Source organism: Girardinichthys multiradiatus, chromosome 7, assembly GCF_021462225.1.
Source record: "Girardinichthys multiradiatus isolate DD_20200921_A chromosome 7, DD_fGirMul_XY1, whole genome shotgun sequence".
Lineage (NCBI taxonomy): Eukaryota > Metazoa > Chordata > Actinopteri > Cyprinodontiformes > Goodeidae > Girardinichthys > Girardinichthys multiradiatus.
The window spans coordinates 21,046,760-21,059,266 of NC_061800.1; the positions used below are offsets into that span (position 1 = coordinate 21,046,760).

Sequence of the window (12,507 nt, forward strand, 5' to 3'; positions counted from 1 at the left end):
TGTTTACTATTCACCACCACTGGTCAATTTGACAGAACTCCCCTCCTTTCGATTCAGTGTGGTTGTTTCTGTCGTGAAGCCCTATTTGTTTGCCAAAAATTAGTTGTATCTCAGTGCCCAATGCAGCTGGAGAAAACGGATACTCATCAAAAGGGAATCTTAATTTGTATAACTAAAATGTTTTACCAGTTTGAAACTGATTTTGAAGTGAAAAAAATGGCAACATCTACCTAAACATCATACTTGTTTTGGGTTTTTTTGCCACTGGAGGTTTAAAACGTAACAATCAACAGGTAAAATGCTATGTTGTGTATTTTGTTTTTATCATTATTGAACTTGCTTTCTAAGACATAACAAGAAAATAACAAAAATAAATAAATAAGTAGGGTGAAACTGTAGACATTATAAGACCCAAACTTGGTAAGATCACTGATGGGGGGATGTTTCAAGTTAATCTTAATGTGTGTACTACTGCCTCGTGGGGATGCTGACAGGACTCGTTCACATCATCACACCACACCATTTCCTATGTAGGCTGCTGCTTTTGTTAAATATTCATGTCCAAGTGTCTAGAGAACAAGCCTAATAATCTGCAGCGCCACAGCCATTTTCAGAAAGCTTAACTTCCTTAAAATCTATCTGAACTCTGGACACTTACTTTTGCACACAGACTGAGATTAAAAGCAGCTCAATAGTTTACAGCAAGACTATAAAAGCAATGCTGCAGTAAGCTGCTGAAACACTCTTCGTCCCATTTTGAGGAAGACACATCATCGGGGTGGGACTACGAGCCTCGACAATCTCTCATTTCAGGAATTTTACCATCTTGTGAGGAGAGATAATTACAATGGACATGCATCTGTTTCTCATGTCCTCTAAATGCTTGCATACTCTGCCAGAAGTGAGCCCAGCACAGCTGGCCCTGATGACTCAAGCACTATGGCTTTTGAAGACTGAGCTCAGATAACTGCTGGCCTCATCGGTTAGATTGCCTATGAAATTACACCTCCAATTTCCCTCAGTGCCCACAGATTCCCACACACTCGATATACATACAATTGGGGATGAAAAAAATTAAACTGTACCTCTAACTACAGCCAGCAGTAAAATTATATGACCTTTCTAGGCTTACCTAAATGAGATATGAGGTGTTTACCCAGTAAAGCCATGCTGAATCATGAGATCCTGAGCCCATGGACCTGAAACAAGTTGCTAACATAAGAAATCACTGCGATGGATGGATGGATGGATGGATGGATGGATGGATGGATGGATGGACGGACGGACGGATGGACGGGTAAATCCATGTTTTAAAAGACATTTAAAAATCCGAGCTCGTTCCCCCCTCCGTCACCCGTTTCTGATGCGTTGTCACTTCTACACTTTTGTCTTCCTAATGAAAGAGACAACGTCGCAATTTTCGAAAGTGCAGAAAATAAGGGAACACTACCAATTACTCCTAATAAGACAACACTGCTACTGGCAATATGCATAATTAGTTTGTTTTTTTTTGTAACCAAGATAAATGTACTACAACAGTGTGTTTGAAGGAGAGGCTTGTAAAGGTTTTGAGGGGATGATAAATTTGACCATGAACAGCTTTTCTGATGCCACATAAAAAATCCCCATTTAAACGCCAATGAACAAGTTAAATTTAATTTCTTGGGTGACATTTGGCAAATAATTCAGTTAAAACCAAACACCAAGATGCTATTCTTTAAAGATGTATAACCTCGTAAATTTAAATTGATGATTATGTAAGTAAAAGAATAAAAAGATCTCAAGAAGCCACCCAAGTGTGATAGAACAATCTTGATGTTATGTTTTGTTTGAATTAAACCTTTCTGGCGTTTTCTGTGAGGCTTTATTTCCCCAAACAAATTACTGAGGGAAAGAAGATGACTCTCTGACACAGATTTCTTCTTTTGTTTGTCTTTACATCAACCAATCTAAAATATCTCACACTGACACAAATCAAAGACCAAAAATTTAATCAGGATGATCTTGCGGAGTGTGAAATTTAATAACCGTACGCCGTTGTTGCTGGTTTCAATTAAGCTGATGGCCACCGAATGTGTGAGCATTATGTCACAATGAGCACCCCAGTGCTTTTCATTTTAAAACCGCAACCCATTCATATTAACAGGTTTAACGGCATGCTGCCCAGCAGCGTAGTCGCAATAAGAAAAATAATGTGCTTATTCACGTCTGATGGAATTTGTCATTAAAGAAAACAGAGAGGAGATGGTGGAGCAAAGTTCATCAAGCTTCGACAACCAGTCGCCTTGCAGCTGTAAAGGGCAACCAAACCTTCAGGAGTAAAAACCTTTCAAGGAATCCCTTTATTCTCACTAGGAATGAGCCTTTATGAGATTCTGACAGTATGATAACCTTGAGCAGAAATATCACATTCTCAAGATATCACTGTAAAACAAAAACAGGCGAACTAATGCAGAGAGAGTGATTAAACTGTTTTATTTACTGTTGCAGAAATAATACCTTATACTGCTACAAGACTTATTATTTAGCTAATGTAGATATTATGCCGCACAGGTACACGGCAGTGAAAGACCACAGGTGGGTGAGTATTAACAGTATCAGAATCAGCCATAATCATCCTAAACAATTTACTAAAATCAAGGCTGAAATCAAAATCCAACCTAAAACTGAGGGTTTCAACCTAAAAGCACATTTTTTTATTATAAAATGTACACCTACATAAACAATACCAATTATATCCGCCATGATTAATCTTCATAATCGTTGACAATTGTAAGCCATCATCTCGATGTTTTTTTTTGTTTTTTTATTAATATCATTTGTGTGAGCCGCGTATGTTGGCCGAGTTTGGCTCCAGTCATTGATGCTTCCACCTGAGCAGTTACAAATCAAACATGGACAATAAACCATTGATTTTACTTTAGAATGAGCCATAATTTCTGTTGTTTTTTTTAAAAGTCCACTCTGTAAAGTTTTGTTGCATACCATAACAGCACAAGTGCGATCCCTTAGTCTCTTCATATTTGGCATTTTAAATATTTGTTCATTATTTCTAAACACATAAATAATAAAAGCTTCATTTTACTTATTTTAATTATCAGGAAGTGGACCATTTTAAAACTTTAAAGTGAAAACATTTAATTTCATTTCATTTGCTGGATGAACAAAAGTTTGATTTCAATTAATCTCAGTTATTTTTACAGCGCAGATTCAACAAATGTCTCAATGCACTTTAGAAAAGAAAAACATGATCCAATTTATATAATGAATTAATAAAGAGGAATGTATTATGAATAAAATACAGATACATTTGATTTTAGGAAAAAAAATTACTAAGATACAATGAAAATGATTGTCCACCGCTTGATAAAAAATAGAAACACTGGCTGCCTTTCCAATTATTTCTTTCTAGAAGCTTTAATTGACCTTAAGGTAAACTATAAATTGCAAAAAATACTTCAGTTACAGCCATTTTATAGAAACTATGATCTTTTTAAAACTAATTATTTTTTAACACTAGGTTTTTTTCTTGTGAATAAATGTACTGAAATTAAAGTTAGATTTTCGCATTTTTTCCATATTTTCAGTGTGAGATTATGCCTCTGCATGAAAAGATTAACTTCTTATAATGCTTTCTTGCCCATCTTTAGCAGGGCCAAATAAATGTGAAGGGTGCTGTATGCAGCTTGTTGATTTATGGAAACTGTGTAAAATATACAACCTGGATGAGATGTGGTCCAACCTTTCGAACAAAATGCAACTGTTCTATGTGTAACAATACAAGCCTGCAAAGCCAAGACACAAACTAAAACTATTTCTTTAATCATGATTAAATTGAGATGAACATGCACACAAACAAAGAAAGGTTTAATGTGGTTTTGGCAATATAGAAAGAGGCTCCATTGTTGTTGGTGTGTACCCAGAGAACAGTTCCCTTGCGCACCTGAACGCAACTGTTTTCGATTTGCAGACACAGAGGGAGGGGATCTCATTTCAGACAATAAATATCCAGCTGCAGCGTCAAAGAGATCCCAGACAGTAAGGTGGAGTAATTAGATAGTACTGAGATAGACAAAAAATTGATATTTTGGTATGTTTGAAGTGCCTTTGGGTGATGTGCTTATCAGTAGTTGCCTCAGTCTTTGCAGTACAGGTCCGACGGTGCGATCTCAATATAGAAAATCATTAAAGACAATCAGTCCATTGTTTTATGTAAAAGTGATGCTGTGTAACAGGCTGCAAAACTCTGTTTGAAGGCAGAAGTTCAGCAATCGCCAACATGCAAGGGCGAGAGGTGAGGAACACCCTGGACAGTTGACCAGTCCACACCTTAGACAGAGATCTATGCATGCAGACACTCCCATCTGAGGACCATTTAGTGCAGCAATGCACAAGCTGTTGATTTTATCGAACAGATTATCGATCGGCCTGGATTGGTGATGGGAAACAAAAAATACAATCATTTCCCAATCAGTGAACACACCATACGAAGCAATACAAACCCACACTGATGACATTCTCTGTATACGTAAGGGGCTTAGAAATGAGTCAGCGGAAGCCGTGAACATGAAACAAGCGTTTTGGTAGGAAACTGTTTTCTACACTGTACTGTGTGCGTTCCACTCATGCTGCTATATTAAAACAGGACGTGAGAAACAACCATGTAACAGGAAGCTGAACTTTTAACTGTAAAGTTGCCCTACTTACCCTCAAATATCAAATTAGACTTGGCTGTTATCCATTTTAAATGGATCTTTAAGGGAAAAACAACATACTGTGATAAGATGCATTGCTAAACTTTGAGGTGTGTAATAAAAAAAAAAACAAAAAAAAAAACAGTGAGCTGTAATCTGTCTTGTTAGGAGATGTGCTACTATTCCTTTGGTTGGAGTTTACTTATTGATACCTCCGTTACAAAAACTGGAGGATTTTACTGTATTTGTATTTTTCAGTGATGCAGACAAAGCTTTTTAAATTTGGACCGATTTTGAAAAATCATTGTCCTATTTTACTATATTACTATATTATTAGACCCGAGCAGGAAGGCCTGCAAGGGCAGGAAGGCCTGCAAGGGCCTATTGTAATTGCTCCGTTTATTATTCTTCCGAAAGAGTCGCCTATTTGGCAGCTTTAACATGTTCAAAAACTCACCAAACTTTACCCAAAATTGTCCTCCTAGTGAAATTTTACTTCTTTAATGTTGTCATCTGAAATTTGGCACACAGGTAGAGCTCCTCAAACCAAGAAAAAAGTCTCTTGGGGGTATGCCCTAAAACGCACAGGAAGTCAGCCATTTTGGGTCAAAGGCCAATTTTTGGCAGTTTTTCACTTTTACTCACCTCGAACTTTAACAAACTCTTCTTAGAGAGTTTGAGCCATCGGCTTCATATTTGGTCAATATGTAGTTAAGGGATGGGGGATTAAAAGTTATCAAAATTGTGACTTTTCGTGTATGCTGAAGGGGCGTGGCCGGGTTACGAAAATGGCATTCGCACCCAATGTGAAAAAATGCAATAAGTTTCCCAAAAAAACGCCAAATCACACCAAAGTTGGCATGGAGGACCTCCGGGTTCCCGACGATCCTATGGGTCATATGCTGACATCATCAAAGCCACGCACCCTGAGAACAGGAAGTCACTTTTTTTTACTAGGAAAGGTCACTATCTGGCTGTCTACACTCAAACAATTTGAAACTGTGTCAGGTGATTGATAACTAGTGGGTCTAACTTCGTTTGAAGCACAGTGACTTTTCATAAAAGGGCGTGGCCGTGGTGGCGCGGCAAAGTTGGACGTCACGCCATGGCCATACGTTTGGCTTTAATTTCCACATACATCATCTGATCTGCACCAAATTCAATGTGATTGATCCTAGTCCAGTCCCCAACAGAGATCTGATGACATATTTGGTGGGCGTGGCCTAATTCGTCCACAGCGCCCGTAGAAAACAAAATAATAATAAAATCAGCCCCAAGCCATGTTTGACCAAGGAATCTGAAATTTGGTACACATATGTATCTTGTTGGGACCTACAAAAAAGTCTCTTGGAGCATTGGTCCAAACCCAACAGGAAATCGGCCATTTTAGATTGAAGTTGCCATTTTGACCCTGTTTTAGGCGTTTCTAGGGCACCTATCTGAGCGAACTCCTCCTACAGCTTTTGACTTAGAGACTTGAAAACTCACTCAGTATACTCTTAAAGCATTGGGGATCAAAAGTTATCAAAAGCTTTTTGATATATTAAAGCGTGTGGGCGTGGCCACGCCTCAAAATATGACTTCTCGCCATAAAAGACGAAATTGATATAGCTCCCACAAGGAAAGTCACAGAGACCTGAAACCTTCTGAGATTGATCTGCCTCCAGGCCTGAACAATATTCACTGATCAGATGCTGACATCATCGAAGCCCCGCCCCCTGAGAACAGGAAGTGTCACGTTTTCCTTTAGAGAGTGAATTTTTGATGTTCTTCACCTAATCAATGTAAAACTGTCCCAAGTAACAGATAACATGATTGTCTAAGACAGTCACCAGTATTGACTGGCTTGGCTGGAGGTTGTGGCTGTGGCGGCGTGGCGAATTCTGATATCACGCCATGGCCATCCGTTTGGGTCTAAATTACACATGCATAGTCCGATTCACTCCAAAATAAATATGGTTGATCTTTCTCAGGCTCCAAACAGCTCTATTGGATTACACTGGAATTTGGATCAACAGCGCCCCCTAGGAGACTTCAAGGGCTATATCTCCCTCATACATCATTGGATCCACTTGAAATCTAGTATACATGATCATGAGATAATGATGGACATGTTGACACAGTCAATTGATGACATCACTTTAGCCCCGCCCACTAATGAACAAATGAGTGTAGCTTCCATATGGAAGGTCCGATTCACGCTTAACTGAATATGGTTGATGTTTGTCAGTTCCCAAACAGCTCTATTGGATTACATTGAAATTTGGTTCAACAACACATTTCAAGTGCTCCATCTCCCACATACTATCTCCCTCATACATCATTGGATCCACTTGAAATGTAGTATACATGATCATGAGTTAATGATGGACATGTTGCCACAGTCAGTTTATGACATCATTTCATCCCCACCCACTAATAAACAAGTGAGTGCAGCTTCCATCTGGAAGGTCGGATTTCCCCCAAATTTTGAATACTTCTCGCCAGACTACAAGTCTGCATGAGTGAAGATCATGACATGACGCTCACAGCACCACCTAGAGGCGACATTTGGAATTGAACGGCGGGCTCATATGTGGTGTGCAGCCAACGATGCCAGGCTCCCGTGGTCGCTGCACAGGCCAAGTGGCGCTGAGGTGCAAGGGTCTTCAATGCTGCTTGCAGCTTTAATTGTTATTGTTATCCATAAGGAAGAAAAACTGTGTTTAGATGTTAGAGTTACTGGAAAAAGCTAATATGTGAATTGGCATGTAAGGGCATCATCAAAATCTATGACGAAAAACAAAAACTCTGATTGGCCAAATTAACCTAACAACACTTGCATGTTTACATTTTAAATGTACCGTTTTTATTTATTTATTTATTCTTGTTGGTTAAATAGCTGTACACATTTTGGTAACTTTCTCATCAAAATCCAGTAATAAAAAAAAAAAAAAAAAAAAAAGTTTCCTTGTTTCATATCATGTAGTGACCTGGCCACTATCCTGCAAGAAGAATGGCTTAACATCCCTCTGACCACTGTGCAGGACTTGTATATGTCATTCCCAAGACAAAGAGACGCTGTATTGGCCGCAAAAGGAGGCCCTACACCATACTAATAAATTATTGTGGTCTAAAACCAGGTGTTTTAGTTTTATTGTCCAACCCCTGTACTTTATGACTGCATTGTATTTTCTGATGTGTATAGCATTTGGTGCTTAAAGTGCTTTATAAATAAAGTTGGTATGGTATTTGTAATGTCCATTTTATTTATTTGCAATTAAAGCTCATCTGAAACAGTTTCATTCTTTTTCAAGTTAGATATTCTGATGATTCATATGAATCAGAAAACCCAACAGACACCTTGATTATTTTTTTTTTAAACTTTGTATTCACATTGCGAGTCTGATGTTGACGGTGCGTCCCATTTTTATATAGACGTCCCCCAAAGTTGGAATTACATGTCAGAAAGTCGGAGCAACTGGACCATACCCGAGTAAGGCATTCAAGATGGCTGCTACTCTCATCAACAGTGTAAAACGTTCTTACTGTGACTGTTTTTAGCAGTTCTATATTTTTTATGTTTCAGTGTTAATTAGGCGTGATATTTCAGTGGTGTTTGTGTGCAATAAATATCGCATAGAACAGTGTTTATTGTCAGTGTTAAAATTCTCAGACTGCTGTTACAGTCGGTAGTGATACGAACAGCAAGCATCACTATAACTCAAAATGATGTAAACTCACATTTCCCAGTTCCGACTTCCCAGGTTAATGGAAATGCACTGTAAAAACACTCAGCCCTACCATTTATGGGCAGTGATGTCACAGTGAAGTATATAGGCCTAGTTTGCCAACACAGATTGAGGAGTGGGGGTGTCACAATATTAGAAAAAAAAAAGAAAAACTTCTAATCCATTTTTGAATTAAAAAAAACCAAAACACCCTGCATTTTAGAGTAATATTTGGTGTTTTAAAACAGATTAAAACCACTGGTATTTTTTTTTTTTTTGTTTGTTTGTTTGTTTATCAGTACTGGGCTGTGATGGGACTTCGCAAAACATGACCTCCCTTTGCAGTTAATAATGGCACACCTTAATTAAATGTTTTTGTTTGTTTGGTTTTTGCTAATTTCTGACAACGTAACAACTGGGTTTATTTATATTCAAGTACCGATGGGACCATAAACAGCCTGTCCTCAAGTTCCACAGAAGTGGGCAGGCCTGGCTTCACTATGAAGCTATGAATGAAGTCACTTTCTCCAGCGTGCAGAAAACCCCATAATGATCCATTGTCGCCACACAGAAGAGCGACAGTCACTAACTGCAAAACAGTGAACTCTCTTGCTTGTGTCAATAGCACCCTAATGTTTGATTAAACCATTTGTCTCACTGAGCCAAAAGCGATTAAATCAACCACCGTGACTGTAAATAATAAAAAATAAAAAAAGATCCGGCAAAGTAAGGAGATCAAAACGCGTTTTCTCCTGGTAAAACCCTCCAGAGGTGGATGTATTTATCACCCGAACAGGCAGATCACCGCTTAATGTTGATTCCGCGTCACGAAACAAAGCGCAACGGAGCACCAAAAACCGGAGCATACCGATCTGCATGGAAATCAAGCGGAGAGCAAACAAAGCCTCACCTAAACATCACCTCGGTGCCCTCTGGATGCTGCTGGCCGCCGCTTCATTGTTTAGCTCCCGTACGCCTTGTTGCACAGCGAGCGTGCGGCTCGGCTCGGCTCGGCTCGGCTTGGCTCGCCTCTGCCCTCCCTCCGTTCGCTGAAGCTGATATCCTCTACAACTCCGAGCCGAGCAGCTGTGTTGTCTATCACATTGTTGCTGCGCTTTTTCTCTCGTATCCACATCCGATTTTTTTAAAAAGAGGCGGAGTCCGAGAGAGACATTTTTGTTCCTTATCAGCGAGGCACCGAGGTGGCTTGAAAGGAAGGAAGGGAAAGAGGGAGGGAAATGGAAAAAAATATGGTTAGGCAGAATAGTATCTCTTAGTCTGCAAATGTCAGAAAAAAAACTGACAGTTGCAAAATATTCCAAATTCTCCTGTTTCCAGTAGGCTTATTTTGCTCAAAGCAGACCTTTTTAGCAAATATTGTTTTATCCGTGAAATATTTTACAATAAAACATGGATTGGTTGTTCAGTAAACACAGCTGCATCTCAATAGATGTCTTTTTATTTCAGTGATTATATTTAAAATCTGGTCATTTTCTAATTTTGATTATTGTGGTTTACAGCTTACGAAAGTCCAAGATTCTGTTGTGTTCTGTTACGCCCTACACAATTCACGGGAAGACTGCTGATTTGACAGTTGTCCAGCAGACAGTTATTGTCACCATCCACAACAAGGCAACAAAGGGTACTGGCTGTTTACAGAGTGCAGTATCCAAGCATATTATTGGAAAGTTGAGTGGAAGGAAAAAGTAGGATAGAACATGTTGCACAAGCGACAAGGTAATGGTACTTTTACAGTGTGGGCAATTGCCGATTACTACCGGAAAATTATATCAGCATCTCTATAAAGCTTGTCAGCAGAGGGAATCATGAACTGTCCTAAAATTTCCTGGTAGACGGCCGCTGTAACGTTCGACCTGATTAAACATTGTGGACCAACACCAGAAGATGACATGGCTCTCATAACTGAACCTCAAGCTACTTGGATTCTGTACATATTCAACCCTTCTCCTTGGCCAAGCTAAGATGCTCTGACGTTGGTTCTCAGGTTTTTGACACAAGAAATGTAACAGTTGTAGCCCATGTCTGTGATGTGACTTCAAGCACTGACATCAGCTACAGTCCACGTCTTCTGAATCCCTACCAAACTTTAAATAGGCTCTTATTCATATTGCTTGTGTAGCTTTGTCTACCACACGTTTTCCCTCCATTCGTCCTCCTTTAAGCATCAGCATCCATCGTGGTATGTTCATGTTCTTCTCAGAGCTCAGTTGTTTTGTTTAACCTTTGAGGATATAATTAATTTAATTTAACAAGCCAACCTGAGAGACAGAGCTGCTGAAGTCAGAATTGGAGCAGGTTGGTTTCCAAGCGAGTTTTACCTGCTTTTCTCAGGTGTGCCTTCATTCCCAGGTCTGAGCTCTGACTTGAGGAGACCAACAGCTGTATTTCGAAAAGGAAAAGTTTTTGCTTTTCTCTCTTAACATTAATTTCAACATGTTTTGTTGGGGACATGCCTTTATTTAGGATTTTGATTTGACGATAGCATATGGCATCTCAATGATGCCCTGAAAGATGCTCATTCAACCCTTTTATTGTGTACTAATGTAGTCCTACACATTCATGGAGACTGGCTGTTTAAGTGTGAGCTGATAGAACAATATACTGTGTGGTTCCTAACTTCTTTAAGTAGCATGCAGTGTCCACTGTTTTTCAGAAGTAATTTTAATATTGCTAAGAAATATTGCTAAGTCAGATTCTCAAAAGCTACAAAAACCAAAGTCCAAACCAGGGAAAGTCATTCTCCTCAACTAAAAATATTGAGTCCAATAATATTCAAATGCTTTGTTTTTATTTGTTTGCTATTACCTAAATCATTAATGAACAGACACCTGTCAAATGTGTTTCGTGTGTTTTCCAGCTAAGAAAACAGCAACAAACTTAACAATGGTCCCTTATGATGATGTAGAAGGTTAATGTTCATTGATAGAGCTTTGCCTCACATAGAAATATGCTTTTTCCATAAATAGCTAAAACAGAGGCTGCCATCTGACTAGCAGCCACCCTTTCACCACTCTTAGGATTGCTTTACTTTACAAATGAAACAAAAATTATTTATATAGCACATATGAAAATAACTGACATTGGCCACTTTGATGTACACCAAAACAACAAATTACAACAATACTTAAAAGTAAAAAAAGAAATTAACCAATAAAACATCACGCAGCAAGATAAAATGAAACTATAAGTCAACCCTCGTGCTGTATGAAAAGCCACAAACTCACAACAATGTGACATGTTTCTGCAACAGGAAACTATTACTGGTCATAGCTTTACAGAACCTCAGCTTAAAACATTTAAACTATTCAAATCACTTTAATTTGGTATATTCAAAATGCAGTTCAGCACATACAAAATCATTATCCTTTAATGGCCATCTTAGGCCTAATAAATCCTATCGGAAACCCGTGCAGTATGGAGGACCGATCCTGACAAAATTAAAAATAAAAGCACCAATGTATATATTTTCTCTTTTCTTTTCCTTAGACATGCGTTTTCATCAAGAAATGTAAATATTTTCTTTTTCCTTTTCCTTACACATGCCTTTGTTCTTTTTACATTTCCTCATCTGTCTTTTTCCTTTACCGTATGCATTTCTCCTTCATTATGCAAATGAGGAGGGCTGCCTTCTTCTCTCCAGCTCCTCTACTATTGGTCAATAAACAGGAAGGAGGAAGATCCATGTGCAGGACGAGGGTGTGTCCCAATTCAGCGGCTGGATCCTTCTTGCAGGCCGATTACGTCACAGCGCAGCGCGTAATGTCTGTCAAATGCTGCCGACAAATGTGTCCTTTTGCCCGATTTGAAGGATGGGTTGTGAGTATCCTTCGCGGTCCATCTTTTCCCATGATTCATTGCGGGTTGAAGCGTTTTGGTCAAGCAGGGGCAGCCATGGCGGACCACAGTGGCAAAAGCTGTGAGTAAACTGTGAAAAATTACACTTTCTGTGACACAAATGAACTTTTACAATGCTTTTAGTGCGGGAATATAACTGTGTAGACGTGAAAAATCTGCTTGATTTATCAAGACATCGCTTAATTTCAAACGTGCTCCGACGTGTTCGGAGTTTTCCGATCCGATAG

At 38.9% G+C, this 12,507-nt stretch overlaps 1 protein-coding gene across 1 annotated transcript in view; it reads right to left on the reverse strand.

Moving 5' to 3' along the window:
* st6gal2a (ST6 beta-galactosamide alpha-2,6-sialyltranferase 2a) overlaps positions 1-9,582 on the reverse strand; it is a 75,337-nt gene extending 65,755 nt beyond the window's left edge. Inside the window, exon 1 of the mRNA XM_047371570.1 lies at positions 9,315-9,582. The gene's annotated coding sequence lies outside the window, so the exon portion shown is untranslated. The remainder of the gene's footprint in view (positions 1-9,314) is intronic.
* Between the last annotated feature and the right edge of the window lie 2,925 nt (positions 9,583-12,507).